At 43.7% G+C, this 19545-nt stretch overlaps 1 long non-coding RNA gene across 1 annotated transcript in view; it reads left to right on the top strand.

Annotated features, from left to right (window-relative positions):
* Nucleotides 1-3847: 3847 nt before the first annotated feature.
* The window catches only part of LOC134758015 (uncharacterized), a 52475-nt gene continuing 36777 nt past the window's right edge, over nucleotides 3848-19545 (top strand). Inside the window, exons 1-2 of the long non-coding RNA XR_010132699.1 lie at nucleotides 3848-3934; nucleotides 18086-18172. This is a non-coding gene — a long non-coding RNA (uncharacterized lncRNA). The remainder of the gene's footprint in view (nucleotides 3935-18085; nucleotides 18173-19545) is intronic.

The raw sequence follows: 19545 nt of genomic DNA, 5'->3' as shown, positions 1-19545 counted from the left end.
ATGAAATTGTTATAAAATAAATACAATTATTTAGGAAAAAGTATTTTCTAAAATATGCACAATAGTCACACATTTGGTGATCTTGTTACTGTTGGTGACATTCCTTCAACAGCAATTTTGTTTTTGGACTGGTTTCCCCAGGTAAACAAGGCAGGGTCAGGTATGCTGGGAGCATCTGAACTACCCACAATCTAGTTTTATTTGTTTTCAAACTAAATGGTTGGGGGTTGGTGAGCAGAAGCTTTTTGTATAGATGCTAAGATCAAAGATCATGTTTGTAGAAGAAATTCGCTCTCATACAGAGGGAATTTCAGGATGGGAAGAGGAGTGAAGCCTGAGACAGCAGCCCCTAACGCTACCTAATAGTGACTGCTCTGACCAAATGCGGTGGCTTCCTTTGTAACCTATGTCAATATCCTTTCAATATCCTTTGCTTCTCAGCCTTTGTCTAGAGTAAATGGGAGCTAATCAGTCATTTGCAGATTTAGCAAATACCGTGTAAACCTTGATGCTCCTGCCAGGTTTAGCAAACTGTAGGCCAGGAGTTCTTGGAATAGATGTATTGATTGTGGATCTTCAGAAGATAGGGTCTGGCGTTTGTGTGTTTATATAAGCCCCAGTAGTGATTCTGATGTACAGCTAGTTTGAGGACTGCTGCCCTAGGCTCCACTGTATGTGTAAATTTTAAGGTTGATAGACAGAGATGCTAAATAGGAGGTTAGGAGACTGGAATTAAATAGAGATGTAGTTATAGCCCTGTTTTTATGTACCACTACATCCATGTTATTTTCAGGACTGCCAGAGAACCCAAAGCCAGTGTAACTCGCTATTTTAATACTTAAAATTGTGAGTTTTCAACCATTTCCAGGGCTACCTATTTGGATGAATTATATTCCTAAAGTAAAGTATGTGGCAGCAGAAAGGAGGGAAAGACTTGTCTTGAACTTCACTGTATGTATCATCCAGTATCCATTTACCCAATTTCCTTCTGAGGAGCTACTGTCAACTCCACTCTATCCATATGCACTTGAGGGAGTTGAACCAACTCTCAGCTCCAAAAATCAAGTTTTGACTCATCCTGGGCACTGAAAGCATCATATTCTCTGGTCACAGCAATTGGTTTAGGGATGAGCATGTGATTCAGTCAGAGACAATAAGGCACAAGAGCGCATCTTTTGGGACCATGGGGTAGGGGTATGCTCTTGCTACTTATTTCAGGCAGAAAGGATGAAGGAAGCCTGAAGCTGTAGGGGCCATTTTATGAACCCCCAAGTTGAAGGGTGAAGACACTGTGAAAGGCAAAAGTGAATGATGTAGAGAAACCAGGGTTGCACAACATTGCATGAGTCCCTGAATCAAACCATTCCTGAAGCTAGACCTTCCCCTGGATTTTTCTGTTTGGGGAATATGAACCCTTCTGAGCTCTGATTTCCTCATGAATAAAATAACAATGCTCACAGTTACTTCATTAGATTGCTGTGAGGATTGGATGCAAAAATCTAGCACACAGAACATGCTGCATAGTGGATATTCAATAAACGGTGGTCTCTGCTCATGCCTCTCCTACCTTGCCAGCTGATGGGGGCTTTAAACACATCATGATTTCGTGGGCATAGACAGGCAAAGTGCCATTCTGTTCAATTCAATTTAATTAAGCAGACATTCTCTGCACTCGGCCACGAGGTGCTCCCTCATCTCCTCCATGCTCCCCTGGTACCCTGTCCACATCTCTATTAGTGCTCCTATCACATGATGCCTCATTTTTTTGGTCTGTCTGCCCTGTGGGACTGTGGTGGTGTCAGAGGACAGGGGTGGTGTCCAGAATTTCTTCAGTGTGGCAGAGACTGCACTGGGCATATACAAAGGCCATTGCATTTTACTCTCACAGTGACTCAGGGATGCTTCAGTTTGAGTTGAGGAATGCTTGAGCTTTTAAGCCTGAGCTTATACTTTTTCTCGGTGTAAAGGTCAAAATTTTTTTTTTGTACAAGTGCCAGAAATGCTATCAACTTTCATTAACCAAAGGGAAATTCCTGGCTCATGTAACTAAAAAGTTTACAGATGGAGTTGATTTTAAACATGGGTAGATTTGCTGGTTTTCCTCCAAATTAGGAATGTATGTCCCTACTTTTTTCACTCTGTTTTTCCTCTTGGATGAGCTCCCTGCATGTGGTGGCAAGAGCCACCAGCAGCTTGGGCTCTCTCCCTACTCATAATCCCACCAGAAAAAGAGATTCCCCCCCAATTCCTGCAAAAATCAGTGTCTGATGCCCACTGGTAGGGGATGGGTCCTATGCCCAACTCAGCACCAATCACTGTAGCAAGAGGTATGAAACAGTCTGGATATTCCTGGGTCAACTGCCAGCTGGAGTGAAGGGCAGCTTCACTCCCAACCACCTGGGTAGAGGTGTGATAGAGTGTTGTTACCACAAGAAGGGGAAAGGATGCTAGAGATGCACAAAGGGGAGATGCTGACTTTTCTGGCCTGGCCTCCCCTTTCCTCGGGCAGCTCAGAGTCTTCCCTTGAACTCCCTGCAGCTGGGTAGGCTATACAGGCAGGTACCTACTACCAAAGTACCTATAGCAGCTTCTGGGCCTGTCATTTAGTTCTTCCTGGTGGTGCTTTATCTTCTCAACCTCTCGGGTAATTTGAAGTGGTGGCTTGCATAATAACACCTTGTAGGACATACAAGTGTTGCATAAAACTCCTCAGCCCCTTACCCTTCTGGAATTACTTCCCTCATTAAGAAGTCAGGGGTGGCAAATAGAGCCCCTTGAGGAGAACAAAGCTCATGATGGAATAATGTCCCACTCATCAAGTGGAAGAAGTGGTCTGACCTTGTTCAGAGAGTAGGCAAAGTCTCCGTTTGTGTTTCAGGGTGGAAGGGATGGAGAATTCTATGGATCTTTCTTGGCTGTCCTTGCAGTTTCAACTAATCTTAGTGGCCTGTGGTTGTTCATGAGACTTCTGATGTTATTTGTATGGTGCCCTGGCCCTCATCAAAGCCCATTTTCCATGCTCCAACACCCACTGCTCATTGTCCTGCAGCTCCTGCCTGAGTGATTTGGGCCCGAGTGAGCTGCAGATGTCGGGGAGAACACAGTCCCTCCAACGCTCTCTTGTGTGTTTCTTCGTTTCCTTTCACAGCGGCTTGTGTGAGACCTGTGATCACAGGCAAGCTTTAAACCACAAGAGTCTGTTTTCGGCTATTCTCTACCCTATCTGGGATTTTATGGAAAATGTGTTCCTTAGTGCACAGGCATTTGGTGAGATGAACAGCTGCCAGCGTCTGAGCTTGGTGATGACAAAAACCATTAATGCCAGGCCCGAGGGCCTTGCTCTCAAGACACTCTGAGTCCCTTACAGGATGGCAGACAGGCTGCTGGAGAGTGAGGACAGGGCTTGCATTGGCCCTGCTGTTGGCTCACAGGCTGAGTGAGGAACCAAGAACCCCACATAAGGCTCTCAATGCAGGGTCAAACACTGTCCCCTTCGTCAACACAGGCAGGCTCTGACACTGGAACAGGCCCTTTCTCCCTGACAGTTTACTTTCACTACATTGTTTTTCATTTACAATTTTTTTCCGGTTATCATTGTAATGCCTTGTAGCATTTTATGCTTTGCTCCCCTTAATCTTCTTTTCCTTTGGTTCATTTCAACACATTACCTTGTGTTGAAGGAGGGGCCTGGTTGGAGATGATTGGATCATAGGGGTGGTTTCTAATGGTTTAGCACCATCCGCTTAGTGCTGTCTCGTAATGGAACTCTCATGAGATCTGATTATTTAAAAGTGTAATGCTTCCCCTTTTGCTCTCTCCCTCTCTCTCTCCTGCTTTCATTGTGAAGAAGGTGCCTGCTTCCACTTTGCCTTCTGCCATGATTGCAAGTTTCCTGAGGCCTCCCAGCCATGCTTCCTGTTAAGCCTGTAAAACTGTGAGTAAATTAAAACTCTTTTCTTCACAAATTACCCAGTCTCAGGTAGTTCTTTATAGGAGTGTGAAAAAAGACTAAAACACCTGAAAACTTGTTGGACAGGTATATTCTTGGTCCCTACCCCATAACTACTGAGTCAGAAACTCTGGGGATGGGGCCCAAAGATCTGTGTTTTAATAAGCCTTCCAGGCAATTTTGATGCACCTAAAGTTTGAGACCTGCTGCTCTAGCATGGAGGTCTTCAAACCTGGCCACACTGAGAAACTTAAAAATCATTAATGCCCACGTTCCATCTAAAACCAATTGATTTAGAATCTCTCAGAATGGAGCCTGGGTACCCACATTTTTTCAAAGCTCCCAGGTGATTCTGTTCTACAATAAAGATGAAGAACCTTTCGTGAAACCCAACCCAGCAGCTGGAGGTTCCTGGGACACATCTTGTGGGCAGGATTCCTCCTTGCCTTCACTCCCCACTCACCCTTGGCTCTACCTTCCATCCCGCCAGTCCAAATCTTAATCCTCTTTCAAGGCCCAGCCTAAGTGTCACCTCCTCCATTAATTTCCCTGGGTGAGAAGTGATTGCTTGCTTTGTGCTTTCAGAAAACAAATGTGTAAATGCTCTGTAAATTCTCAAATATTAGTTAATATAATCATAACACATTAATCTTTTGAATCCTACACTAGTCATAACTGGCATGTACGAATGCTGACTCTGTACTTGGCACTGTTTAATTGCTTTAAATGGATAAACCTATTTAGCCCTCTTGAAACACTACAGAAGAGGAAACTAAATTGAAGCTCAGAAAGGTTAATTAACCTGCCCAAGGTCACATAGCTAATAAGTGGCAAAGCTAGGATTTGAATCCTGGACATCTTGGCTCTAGAATTTATATTTTAACCTTTAAGCTCTAACACCTCAATATATACTATTATATGTCATAATAATAGCTATGTGAGTATCTCAAATATGTCTACAATGGCACTTCCTGGTTTACAAAGCAGTTATAGTATCTTATTTTTCCTCAAGAGCCTTGTGAGGTAAGAGCTATTATTGCAAACCCATGTTCTGGAGAGGAGGATGAGGCTTAGAGTTGTTCAGTCACTTGCCCAGGCCACACACCAGTAGGGGTTGGAACTGGGGTTTGAGCGCAGGTGGTTGGTTTCAAATCCAGGTGTGCTTGGCTGGGCAGCCTCTGAAGTCTCTCTGAGCCCTCACCCTGGGCCTTTTCCACTTGGGCCTGTGCCTCTACTCTCTGCAGCTGGGCTGAGCTCAGCTGTGCTGAGCAGTGGAGGAGAGTGGTGGGGACTCAGTCTATGGATGAACAAAGCTGCAGACAGCTTGGACCTGCAGGGAAGATAGCAGAGGGTGAGTCTCCATTCAGAGCCAGTCCTAGCTGGGTCATCTGAGGGGCCTAGGGAGGTGCCAGAGGAAGACTGCTAAGTGGTTCATTTGGCAGAGGGGTCCCCAAGAGTGGGCAGGAATTCAGGTGGGGAGGAGTGGAGAGTCCAGGCAAGAGCCACTGCCTGGCATGGGGTTTAGGGCTGGGTGGGTCCATGGCAGGTCGAATTGGCCCACGTGTGACTGTTAGGGCCCTCTCAGTCCTGTGAGCGCACATGTGTCCAGCAGACAGCTCTCCATCCTCACATGCAGACTTTGGTGACAGTGCTGTCCAGTTGGAAAATATTGTGTACCATTCAATTTCTCGGACACGTATACCACAATATGGTGGAGTGTCCCTATTCTTCCCACAGAGTGGTGGTGAGGACTAAAATACATTAATACCCGTCAAGTGTTAACACTAATGCTTAGCTCATGGAAACTGCTAAAAAAATTCACTGTTATTAGGAAAGTAGTGAAGGAAAGAAGAATGGAGGAAAGTAGGACGGGAGTAAAGATAGGAGGAAGGAAGGAAAAAAGGAATCTGCTTGGGGGGACAAAGTAGGCAGGCAAAGAAAGCTACACAAAGGCTTTGACATTTGAGCAGTGTTTTGCAGGGTGAACAGGAGTTTTCTGCTGGAGAGGGAGGTGAGGAATGGAATGGTGTTCCAGGTATAAATGTCTAAGTGCTCTGTAAACTTGCAAATGTTTGTTACTATGATCATTAGGTGAGAGCAGAGATAACATCTGTTTCTACTTTATTGTGATGATTCCCTGTGTTAGACTGCAAGCCCCTTGAATGACATCCTGTCTTTTTCATCCCCGGAAGTTTTTCTAGTACCTTGCGTATAGTAGGTATTCAATAAATATTTGTGGAAGGAATAAATCACTTTCTTTGAAAGGTAACGTTTTCAACTATAGGATATTCTACATATAAAATAGATTCTATAGATTACTTCTCATCATAAACACTGAGTAGGAACTTAGCTTTTTCCTGGAAAGATGTGAGACTGCCTCGTTCATGGTGATGCTATTTCTTTACTGTTCTCTGTGACCCATTAAATGTCTCTCTCTGCTACTTCGAGCATCACAAATATGACTATGACAAATACTACCAAGGACGAGGCTAGCCCTCCACTCTGGGGCACAAGCCATGAGCAATTTTTTTCCCCTGGTGATGACAGGTTGTTAGCATTAAGTTCAGAAAAGATGGGTTTGCATCTAGGCTTTACTCAGCACCAGCTTCATTACTTGGTCTCTCTAGGTCCCCATTTCTCTGCTTGTCAGTTGAGGGAATTGTTTCTCCCAGGTTCCAGAGAGCTGTGGCTCTGTGCTACAGTCTTCTGCCTGTCTGGGATCTGTGTGTCTGGATCAGCTCCTTTTACCCCAAGTTACTGCTCCCTTTTAAGTTAAGCTCCTGATAGCAATGTGCTCACTGTAGAGGTCTGGCACTCCAGCCTTGGGATTGGGAAGACTAGCTGGGTTTGAATCTGGGTCCTGCCCATTAGTGGCTGTCTGGCCTCAAGGAAGTTACTTGACCTCACTGTGCTTCATTCTCTTCCTCTGTATAATGGGAATAATATCAGCACCTGTCTCATAGGGTTTCTGTGGCGCTTAAGTGAGTTATTACAGTGTTTAGAACAGTGCTTTCCATGTGTAAGTGTGAGATAAACCTTTCTGATTTATTCTTTATCAGTCACTTGAGGAAGGGGCTAGTGCTGGGGGAATAGAAAGGCTGCCGGAAAAGCCCCCGACATGGCGGTTGGAGAGAGTCCAATCTGTATTTCAGCTTGCCTGGTAGTCCTTGGAGATCCTGGAGGCTGTGTTACCTGCAGCGCCAGAACATGGTTTGCCTAACCAGGTGCTGAAATGGAGAAAGAGTTCCTATCTTGTTGAAGGGGAGGGAGGCATTTGGAAGAATGAGAAGTGAATTTCTGTTGTAAAGACACAACGATTCACTAAGTGGAGACACATGGTGGCATAATATCTCAAAAATGAATGGCTGTTCTCTAGCCTTACTGTGTCCCCTTTCCCATGGCCTTTCTCCAGTTAAACTAGGCTATTCTGAGTTTATTTCTTAATGGGAGAGGTTTCATAATGTAGAGAAAACAAGATCCACTTTTGGTTTCTGGGTTTCAAAGACATAGTCCTTGAGGGGCCCAGAAGGAGCTCTAGGAGGTAAGAAGTGATTTATAGCAAGCGCCCTCCACCACCAAGGGCAGACTAAGATTCCTCATCCTGGGCTGGGTTGGGGGCTGGACAGAATGTAAAGAGTGTGCAGGTGTGGGAGGCTCCTGTGAAGCCATGAAGGTGTGCTGCTGGGTTCTCCTTTCCGGCAAGAACCTGTCTTTCGGCTGGGAGGAGTGCAGCTGGTTCACAGCCTGTAGATGCAGTGCCTCCAGGATTCACTGCAGCACTGGGGCCAAGCCTACACTTTTTCTAGGAAGCTCCAGCCAAGGATGATACCGCAAGGCTGGGATACTAGGGCTTGGCCATTGTGCCCAATGCAGTGAGTGGTCTTTGCTCTGGTGCTCCTTACTGTGTAGGTGGAGACTTTCTTAGCTCTTCCTAGCAGACTGACGCTTTCCTGCCCAATCCTCCTTCCTTTCTCTTTATCTTTACACGTGTCCTCCCTCCCCATCAATAAACCTCTTACACTCCTAACTTCATTTCAGTGTCTGCTTCCAAAGGGATCAATGGGCACAACTCCTGAGAAAGCTGCGGCCCAAAGAGGGAAAAATATGTTTGGGAATCCAGGGCAGAGGGAGTTTTACCCACACCTGGGAAGAACCCTGCTGAGGCAACTGAATCCCAGGGAGGAAATGGCTCCAGGTATATTATGGCACTGGGGGCCTAGCTTTATGAGTGTCTCAGCCTCACGTGGTCTAGTATGGAGAGAGGTATGACAGTAGCTGAGAGATAGATGGACCTGAAGAGGCCTTATGGTCAGGAATTGGGGCTGACCTGAAGCAAACTGATTGGACAAATGACCAAAGACCAGATGGGCATGAGGACACCTTAGCAGAGGCCAGCAGGAATACAGGAATATTTCTCTCCAACTCTTTCTATTACCCTAGCACTGTGTAAGAAAACTTCACAACCTTGCTGGTGTAAGGTTGGAATAGACCCATATTAACTAAGATTGTTTCTATCCCCCATGGATAAATTAGTAATGATGTTCTGTTTTACAAAAATAAAGGAGATTATGAAACTAAATTTATTGCCCATGTAAGCATGTGGCCTGAGATTTGCACCTAGTCCAGGTAACATCATCTGAAGGGTGAGAGGCGGTACCTTAAGAGGCAGGAAGATTCTCAAGACCAACAACTCGCTTGTCTTTCCCATTTGGGACACGTGCTCTCCCTCACATGGCACTCTGCAGGTCCTTCCCAAGCAGCTCCAAATCCCCACAGCTGGCCCTGGAGAGGCCCTGCCCCCTGCTGGGCTGTTGGGCCTGTGGTAGAAATGGCTGCTGCTGGGATGCTGGTTTATACTATGGCAGATTGTGAGCAGGCACGCCAAAACCAGACCTGCAGGAGACTCAAGGACGCAGCAGCAAGACCTGAAGCGATGTGACTGTATTCAGGAATCAGAGGCAGCGGCAGGCAGCCAGGAGCAGAAATGGGAGGGCAGAGTGTGGGCTGGATAGGAAGCAGCTTCAGCAGGTCTTGTAGGTTGGCCAGAGGAGAGTGGAGATGAATCAACCATGGGCAGGAAGGATTCGAGGCCCTGGCCAGCTCCAGGCTTTCATTGGCTCTGTCATTCCTCCAACCACAGAAAACATCTGGGTACAGAAGGGATGGAGGGCTTATGTTCATCTGCTAACCCCTGGACCAGAGCAGCAGATTGGAACCCTTAACTTTTCTACGAAAGAAGATGGAGTCGAAATATGATAGCTGAATACATGAATAATTTGTCTTGCAATTTATCCTTCTTTTTACCGTGCAGATAGTCTTCTATTTTTCTCTACTTTCATTGTGTCACACTTTGCTTAAATAATTCTGATGCGGCCAGATGTGATGACTCATGCCTGTAATCCCAGCATTTTGGGAGGCCGAGGTTGGCAGATGATGAGGTCAGGAGTTCAAGACCAGCCTGGCCCACATGGTGAAACCCAGTCTCTACTAAAAATACAAAAATTAGCCGAGTGTGGTGGTGCATGCCTGTAATCCCAGCTACTCGGGAGGCTGAGGCAGGAGAATTGCTTGAACCTTGGAAGTGGAGGTTGCAGTGAGCTGAGATTACGCCACTGCACTCCAGCCTGGGTGACAGAGCAAGACTCCATCTCAAAAAAAAAAAAAAAAGTAATAATAATAATTCTGATGCTTCCTGTTGCTTCAAAGATGAAAGTCCAGGTTTCCTCGGCCTGGTATTCAAGGACCTCCAGGGTTCCTGCCTTCTTTCCCACCATGACTGTTTTTCAGCCTCCAACTCCTGTTGAAATGATGTGTGAGTCAGTTCCCCATGTGCCCTCCCCATTCCTGACCCTGTGTTCTTGGTCAAGGTATTTCCAACTGCTACCTTCCTCCATCTCCACCAAAGCAATTGTTTCTAATCTTGGAGATAAGCTGCAGTTCATTTCTTCCATGAAGCTCTTTGTGTCCATCTGCCTTCCTATTCTCCTTCTCGCTTCATTTCTCCCAGTTCCTGCCTTAAGTGTACAAGAACAAGCTGCTTCTCTTCCCTGACCCCAAAGGAACACAAAACTGATCATCTTCTACCCTTCATCTCTTCTATAGTTCACTACACCCCCTTGTTTTTTTTTGCCCAAATTAATTACAATATGTTAAACACCAAACATCAGTCTTTGATCATCAATGAAAAAATTAAATGTTAAGTGTCAAATATTTTTAAAAATAAAAATTTTAACCACAGAGGTAAAGCCATCTTTAGCAGGAAGTAGTGTGCATTTGGCCATTTTTTCTGGCTCCATTTGCAAACATTCAGTCCCAAGTGGGGAAAGGAGATTTTCTTTCCATTTATGCTGCATAGCACTGGCCATTTGTAAGATCTGCAGAGGCATCTGGATAATCTCATTTTCATAAGCATCGAGATGTTTGTGGCTCTTTGAACACATTCAAGATGAGTGAGGAAGGCAAATGACCACACACGTTCATGTAAAAACAATTTGTATGAGTGGCAAGGCAGAGTTTTTAACGATGTTCTTTCGGACTTACTGGCCAGGGGTGGGCACAGTGCAGAGCCTGGGGGCTGGGTGGTGCTAGAGATGAAGACTGAGCTCTGATTCACAGGAAGAGGCAATTGTTCCACATCCTATTTTTTTTTTCTTTCCATTGTGCTGGATGCAAGAAGCCTTAGCTCATGTGTTACAAATGTGGACCCAAGATACAAGGACAAGGACCTGCAGAGGACCTCTGCTCCTGACAACATGCAGAGTCTCCACTCACACAGAAGCCCTGTAGCTTCTGGAAAGGAAGCTGCTTGGTTGAGTGCAAAGTGTGTGGAATTTGAAGCTGGACAAATCTGGGTTTGAATCTGATTCTGCTTCTCTGGTGGTGTGGTTTGTTTGGGGCAAAGTTACTTCAACTTTTGGAGTACCAGTTCAGTTTCTTTGACTCTAAAGTGAGAATCCAGTGTCTTCCACCATGGCTAGCACAGCACCCAGCACTTAGTGGAAACTCCATACAAGACCCAGCCCTTGGCAGCAGAACTGGATCGCAACAGGGGTTTATTCTAGAACTGCCAAGTCCAGGCCCAGCTCACACCTGGCATACAGGCTGCTCATGGAGGGGATGGCTGACTTGATGAGAGGAGCTGGGAAACCATGAGCATCCATTTAGGCAGGGGGATTTTGGGCTTCTGGCTCTGACAAAACTTTGTTATTTGGAAACTGAACCTTCCTGCCACTCTGCCAGGAGACGTGCTGGGTTCCTAGATAGAGTTGTCTAGTTCTTTGCCTATTAGTGTGTTGTTTGTCAGCATGGGGCCGAGGTAGCAGAATCCAGCGACAGCTTTCACCTCCTGACTGCCAGGAAAGGCAGCCACTTCACCTGCATGTGCTCTGCAGCCAGATCTGAGGCAACCTGCTCACGTTTGCCACGAGAGACATTGGAATCCTGACCAGGAATCCACAGGCTTAGACATTTCCCAGCACTGGTCAGTTAAAGTTAGTTATATTTAATTCAGGTGAAAGGAAAAACATTACTATGTAACACATATAGTCCACACTCTAAATCTCTAAATGGTTGCCTTTTTATAGTATAACTTTAATCCAGAAAAATTAAATTTGAAAAATCCGTATTTTAAATTCAGAGTAATTCCCTTTTTAATTATAAAATTAGAATAGTTCTTACAGGGGAAATGACCCCAAGGCATAATAAAAACACATAAAAAATGTAGTGATCTTGGATAAATTAATCTAATTAAAGTGAAAGATTTCAGTATTCAATAAAATATCAATAAAATTTTTCAGTGTTGCTGAGGTCAATATGGATTCTGGTTCAATGAGGGGCCATGTGATAAAAGCACCAATGACTGCCTTCTCTAGCCTTGAGCACAGCTTGACTTCCTCACCTTGGTCTCCTCTAGGGCTGGAAAGCAGCCTATGAACTCACTCTGGTATTCCAGCCATCCCTTGGGGTCTTCCTACTCTACTCCTGAACAATTCTAACCTAGATTAAATTGTTTTTTCTGTTTTGAACTCTGGGCTCAATGATCAAAGGCTTATTTTTCTCAGGGTCTTAGTCCTCCAGATTTGGAGTTTGACCCTCATCTCTCCAGTGAGACTGGGCTCAGTGCTTGGGTTCTTGTCTCCCTGTGCAGTCACCAGAAGTAGCTCCCAGCATCTGCACTGCCCTTTAGAACTCAATGCCCACCCCAACTCCCAAGGGTCTTCTACACTGAGTACAGAGGAGAAAACTGAAGAGAAGAGAAGATTCTCGTAGGTTGGAAAAGTCTCCCTCCATACCTCTGTACTGTGTTCACCTGAGATGACAGCACCTCAGGTCAGCCAGGCTGGGTAAGTGGGGAGAGACAGGATGGAGGCCAGGGCCAAGGTAGGAAGGGGCAAAACAGGGAAGGCATAAAGGCATGAAATAACTTCTTTTTGAATTGTCACTCCCAAGAAATGAACCTGATCCACAGCTGAGAGGGTTGATGGTAGAGGGAATGAGTTGCCAAGGTACAGATGGTTGAAGAGGGAGGGGAGAAAGCGAAAGGAAAAAGAAATGAAAGAACACTTATTTTTATAGTTCCAAAATAAGGGTTGGAACCTAAGCTATAGAATAAACAACAAGAGCAACAATGTAAACAAAACCAGCATAACAAGAAATACACTTTTAATCTTATTTTCTGCTTTTGCCCATCTTCTGTTCTTATTCACATTTCTAGAAAGAGGAATCTGGGCCAGGTGTGGTGGCTCATATCTGTAATCCCAGCACTTTGGGAGGCTGAAGTGGGTGAATTGCTTGAACTTAGGAGTTCAAGGCCAGCCTGGACAACATGGTGAAACTCCATCTCTACCAAAAAATAAAAATAAAAATAAAAAATAAAAATTAGCCCAGCATCCTGGCGTGCACCTGTAGTCCCAGCTACTGGGGAGGCTGAAGTGGGAAGATCACTTGAACCTGGGAGGTAGAGGTTGCAGTGAGCTGAGATTATGCCACTGCACTCCAGCCTGGGCAACAGAGCAAAGTCTTGTATCCAGAAAAAGAAAATAAAAGAAAAAGAGGAATCTGAACATCCTTATTTCCCATTTACTCATGGACCAATTGCCACCTGTCTTTTGTCCGTGTCCTGACATGAAACCATTTTTTTCAGTTACCTGTAGAATGTCAAACCCCATGGACTCTTTCATTCTTCATCTTACTTTACCTCTGAGTTGTGATGGATGACATTGATCACTCTTTTGTTCCTGGCTTCTGTGATATCAACCTCTCTTTATCTTCCTCCTTCTATGGTGCCATCTTTTCATTCTCCCTTATAAGCAACAATTTCACTCTTTGGATGTTAAAAATTGGTGGTCCCAACACTCCATTTCTTCATCTCTTCTCTCCATTCTCCCTACTGGTCTCAGCTATGTCCTTGACGTCTACTACCATGTATGGACCGTATCTCTAAACTCAATCTCTTTCCTGAGATCTGGGTAATTGTAAATCTCCCTCAGATATGCCTAACCCTGCAAAACCCACTCTTCCTGCCTGTATTAGGTTTCTCATTGTTAGAACATGGGAAATTAATCATCTGTATCAGGTAGAGAGAAGAGAGAGAGAGCAGCAGCAGCAGTGAGCATGGTTGTTTCCAAAGCAAGAGATGCCTAGAAAGTCAGAAAATAGGTTTCATGCAGATTTCAGAGAAAAGACAGGTCACTGGAACATGTTTAAGGGTCCTAATGGCTCTATTAATAGCCATGCTCAGTAATTAAGATAGTGTTATATTGGTGTAAGGATAGATAAACAGACCAAAGGAACAGAATAGGGAGACCTAATTTATAGCAAAAGTGTCATTGCAGCTCAACAGGGGAAGAGGATGATCTTTTTCAGCAAATAGTGCTGTATTAGTTACATATCCAGATGGAAAACAATGGACTTTGAAATCTGCCTCACACCATACATAAATTAATTCAAGTTAGATAACAGAGCTAACCATGAAAGGTAAAATTGTAAAGCTCCCAGAGTAAACATACATGAACACCTTTATGATCTTACATTTCTTAAACAGGAGATGAAAAGCACCAGCCATAGAATAAAAAAAAATTATAAATTAAACTTTATTAAAATTAACAGTGCGTATTCACCAAAAGCTACCAGTAAGAGAGTGAAAAGGAAATCCACATACTTGGAGAAGATATTTGCAATACAAATATCTAACGAAGGACTGAAACCCAGAATGTATAAAGAACTCTTAAAAGTAATATGTAAAGGACAAACAACTCCACTTGAAAATGACCAAAGGACATGAATTGGCCCATCACAAAAGAAGTTTTATGAATGGCCCATAAACATGTGAAAACTTCCTGTCTTAAGTCTCTTTGGCTGTTTTTTTTTGTTTTGTTTTTTGTTGGTTGGTTTGTTTGTTTTGGAGATGGAATCTTGCTCTGTCACCCAGGCTGGAGTGCAGTGGTGTGATCTCGGCTCACTGCAAACTCTGCCCCCTGGGTTCAAGCAATTCTCCTGCCTCAGCCTCCCGAGTAGCTGGGATTAACAGGCACATGCTGCCATGCTCGGCTAATTTTTTGTATTTCAGTAGAGACGGGGGTTTCACCGTGTTGCCCAGGCTAGTCTCGAACTCCTGAACTCAGACAATCCAACCACCATGGCCTCCCAAAGTGCTGGGATTACAGGTGTGAGCCACCACGCCTGGCCGTCTCTTTGGCTGTTACAACAAAATTATCACAACTAGGTGACTTATAAACAACAGAAACATTTGTTGCAGTTCTGGAGGCTGAGAAGTCCAAGATTAAGGTGCTGGTGGATTTGGTAGCTGGTAAGGGCCAGCTTCCTCAGATATGGTAATTTTTTCACTGTGTCTTCACATGGTGTAAATGGTGAAGGGCATTTCTTAGGCCTCTTTCATAAGGTCACTAACCCTATTCATAAGACTCTGTCTCCATGGCCTAATCACCTCCCCCAAACCCCACCTTCTAATACCATCACCTTGGGGATTAGGATTTCAGCATATGAACTTGGGGCAGACACAAACATTCAGACCACAGCAATTCCTCAACGTTATTACCTATCAGGGAAATTCAAGCTAACGCTATAACTAGATACTGCCACACAACTTCCTGAGTGGATAGAATTAGAAAGACTGACAGCTCAAGTGCAGACAAGGGTGTGGAGCAATTGGAGCTCTCAAACACTGCAGCTGGGAGTGTAAATGGGCACTACCACTTTAAGACACTGTTTGGAAGTACTGTTCAAGCTAAAGACATTTACTCTGTGACCTAGCAGTTATACTCCTGGAGGTACACACAAGAAAAATGACTCTTAAGCCCACTGAAAGGTAGGTATGAGAATGTTTATGGCAGCATTCTTTATAGTAGTACTGGAAACAATCCAAATGTCTATCAATAGTAGGATAAATAGATAAAGTATGCTATATTCACTCAATGGAATACTACACAGAATTATAAAAGAACAAATTATTGCTGTTTGACGTAATGTGGATAAATCTGACAGACACAAGGATGAGATAAAGAAGCCAGACACAAGGATAATAAATTGTATGATTCCTTTATATAATACCTAAAAGCAGGCAAAATTAATCTATGGTGACAGAGGTCTGAACAATGGTTACCTCTGGGGAGTCTGATGGGAGGAGGCATGAGGAAGCCGTCTGAAATGCTGGAAATATAGGGTGATCTGGGTAGTAGTTAAAGAGGTGTATAAATCCATTAAAATTGATTGAGTTGACACTTAAAATCTGTGTACTTCACTTAGTTTTTAAGTTATATTTCAATTACAAAATAAAATAAAAATAAATATTCAATTCTATAGAATGAAAGTTGATGATAAAAAAGGAAGCCAAGGGAATGTCAAAAGCTACTGATAGTTCTCCTTGAGTATTTTTAATTGGAGTAGGATGGGGTGTATATAGAGGAATGAGGATGAAAGCAGTTTTAAATAAGAAAGTTCATTAAAACAAAACTACATTGGATGAAATGGGCTTCATGGTCACCATGCCTGGCATCAGTGCCTGGTATTAGTGAATGGCAGGGGTCCAGGGTCAAGGCAAAGGCTGGCAGATACTGAAGGCCTAATGAGCGACAGTCACTGGCAAGCATGGCTTTGATATGAAATGCCAGTACCATCATCAGGAGACAAGCTGCTAGCAGGATGCCAGCAGGTCTGTGAGTCTGGGAGCACTGTGTCCCTGGTCTAAGGGGAGTGGCCAGGGCTGGGCAGTCAGCACATCTGGAAGCGATGAGGATGAGCAGGGACCAAAGACAAGAGGCTGGATCCCTGTGGTAGCCTCATGGTCTTTCTTCTGAATCTCCTAGAACTTCCATGGGCAGAGAATAGTTCTGGAGGGCCAGTTTTCTCTCAGCACTGGGAATAAATAGATTAATTCCATGGTCTGGGAGGGTGAGCCTGGGCCTTGGGTCAATAGTTGCTTTTGGTAACACCTAAGTTTTCCAAGATGCGTAACAAATGTAAATGGACACACTTTGAGTGCTAATAAAATGTGCCTCGCTGTCATTGGCAAAAGATAAGTAAATATGGTTCTTCAAATGCTTTTAGCTCTAAAACACAATCCTAAAAACTCATAGTATGCCAACTCCTTAGAACCCCATATGAAAATAAACTTTTATTTTAAAAGTAAATTATGAATTTATGCTGAATAATGCAAAGGATTGCTTATAATCTGAAATAAATTACTAAAGACCTAAGAGTGGAGAGAACATGGGACTGTGCTTTAAGAAATTATTTTATTGTGCCAGAGCCTCATTTCTGACTTCTAAAGTTCTAATATTTATCATCACTTGAAGATTCTCTGAAGATAAATATTCTACAAGACAGAAAAGCAAAAACATATGACAGGGTTTAAAGCAATGCTTTTGGGGACAAGCATGGGCTTGACTCATAAACACTAGTAGAATTTCTTGAAAATCATTTTATTTCTGTAAAAAAATAAAATTATTCTCAAATGCTCCCTTGGTAACCTATAAAAAATCCTCCTTGCTGTTCTGGTTTGGGGTCAAAACCACAAAAAGGAAATGTTTTAAATCTCTCTCTGTTCTGAAGCCTGTATCATGATGTCATAAAAGTTCCCTGCACAATTCCCTAATTCTTCATGTTCTCACATGGAACAAGCCCTGGGAGGCAGAATAAACCTTTCCTACAAATAGGAAGGTTCTCAAGGGGATGGGTAGGTCACTGTATTTCTGCTGCCCTGACATTAGAAGCGAGAAGCTACTAGCTTCAACTACGTCCATTTCCATTTAATTGCACGTCAAATGTTTGGCCAAGAAAAAGGTCCAGTTCATTTAAGAATTAGCAGCAACTGTATAATAAATTACAGGATATAAAGAAGCAGAAAGTGGGGAACACAGTAAAATAGAATTGATGCACCTTAGCTATTTTGTCAATATGGCCTCAAAAGGGAGAAGATGAAGCATGAAAAGTGGATCTGATTAGGAAAAATACGCTCGAAAGAGACCATGATGAGAGATGCACACTGTGTTCTTTATTTCTTCCTGCCAGCAGAAATGAAGTAAATGGATCATGTAAGAGAAGTAAATGTAAGACCTTTTCGACACAGAAGACAGCTGTAATGTGAGGCCAAGGCTCCAGCTGATCCTGTCTCTGGCTCAGTTGAGCTCCAGTGTTAGCTTTAGTTTTGCTGTGGTGGTTGCCTGGTTCTAAACAGACAGCGGAATCTGCTTTCACGTACAAATTTGGAGGGCCAGATAAGGTTTTAAGCACCCTTTAAAATACCCAGAAGAAGGTATAGGAGCTGCCTAATGCATCTGAAGCTATCAAGTCTTAAAACAACCCCTGCTGACTACTTGTGATGGTTAATTTTATGTGTCGACTGGGTCGCAGGGTGCTCAGATTAAACATGATTTCTGGGTGTGTCTGGGTGAGTGTTTCCTTATGAGGTTAGCGTTTGAATTCGAATTTGTAGACTCAGTAAAGTAGATTGCCATCCCCAGTGTGGATGGGCATCATCCAATCTGTTGAGGGCCTGAGTAGAACAAAAAGTGGAGGAAGGGAGGATTAATTCCCTTCCTGCCTGCCAGTGTGAGCTGAGACATTAGTCTTCTCCCATTCTTGGTCTGGGATTTACACCATTGTCTCCCTTGTTCTCAGGCCTTTAGAACTGGACTGGAATTGTACTTTCCTGGGTCTCCAGCTTGCAGATGGCAGATTGTGGAACTTCTCAGCCTGCATAATCGTGTGAGTCAATTCTTCATAATCTCTCTCTCTCTTTTTCTCTTTCTGCTGCCCCCCATAAGCCCTCTCTTCTATGAGCCTGCCAAATACACCACTGTATCTGGAATCCAACTTCTATAGGTGGGCTGAATATTTAAATTCCAAATGGTATTATTTCTCCTTGTGAAAAAAAGGACTTTGATGAGTTTTTTTTGTTAAACTTCCGGATTTTATCTTAGGCCTCAGCCAAGAACACCATTGCATATAGCAGGAGGACACCATGTCTAGCAACCATTTTGAACTGCAGTGAAGGATATTACAATTAAGCTTCTGCTTATTTCCTTGAGTTCATAATTTAAGGCTACAGAGATATTTTTGAATCTTAATTCTATAATCCAGTTATCACATAGCCCTCCTAGTTTTATGTCATCCAAGAATGTGGTAACTATTCTCACTCTTGCTTCATAGGAATCATTTGATAAAGAATTAATACCAAACGCAGTTGAAGATCCTTACAGCAGGATCCAGGGAGGCCTTCCTTCATGAGAGAATGGACCCATCTCAGGGATAATTTCATACAACTTATTATTCAGCCTTAATTTCTCCATATTTACTACAAAAATCTTTTTCAGACTTCTTGAAGAAAACAAAGTGCATCAGGTTTATTTTATTTCCTTGATAAGAAAATATGGATGACCTACCAAAATGGAATTGTTTGTTGAACTTTGCTTAGTTTTGTTGTTTTTGGTGAGCCACTAGTAACCACTGCCTTGATAATTCTTCCTGGGGATCATCATCAGGCTTCGTTTTTTTCCCCTGGGGAATGGTGACCATTCAATCCCTCAGCCTTTTTGGTATTGTTTTCTGGCTATTGTTTTCTGAGAACCAGCTACATACTAGACATTTGACACACCTTCTCTTATGTTTCCATCAACTCCAAAAGGAAAATACTAAGTGTCCTTCTGCTTCTACCCCTGTCCTTTCACCTAACTTTCCATACTAGGAAACTGGGGTTCTGAGTAGTTCAATGGCTTTCCGCAAACCACACAGTTGACCAGCGGTCGTACCACTGTTTGAACTGAGGACCATCAGGTACCAAATGCCACAGGGCCTTCCATTTTCTGTGCTTACCAAATCTTGAGAACAGCTTCACAGTCTTGTCTGTGAGTCTCTTCAGGGCCTTTGGGTGTGATTCATTGGCTTCCGGACATCTGAACTTATATGATAGAGGTCAGTGCTATCTAAGCATGTCTTTCTCTGCTTGTGACTTTGGGGCATTCTTGACCATTAAGCATATGCTCTGGGGCCGGGGCAGACCAGGCCTGCTGACTGCATGCTGCTTCTGTGGGAGGTGCTGTCCTCAGGACCACCGTCCACAGAGGCTGGTCCTAAGACTG

Source organism: Gorilla gorilla, chromosome 2 (genome assembly GCF_029281585.2).
Source record: "Gorilla gorilla gorilla isolate KB3781 chromosome 2, NHGRI_mGorGor1-v2.1_pri, whole genome shotgun sequence".
Taxonomy (NCBI): domain Eukaryota; kingdom Metazoa; phylum Chordata; class Mammalia; order Primates; family Hominidae; genus Gorilla; species Gorilla gorilla.
This window is presented reverse-complemented; position numbering and strand designations above follow the sequence as displayed.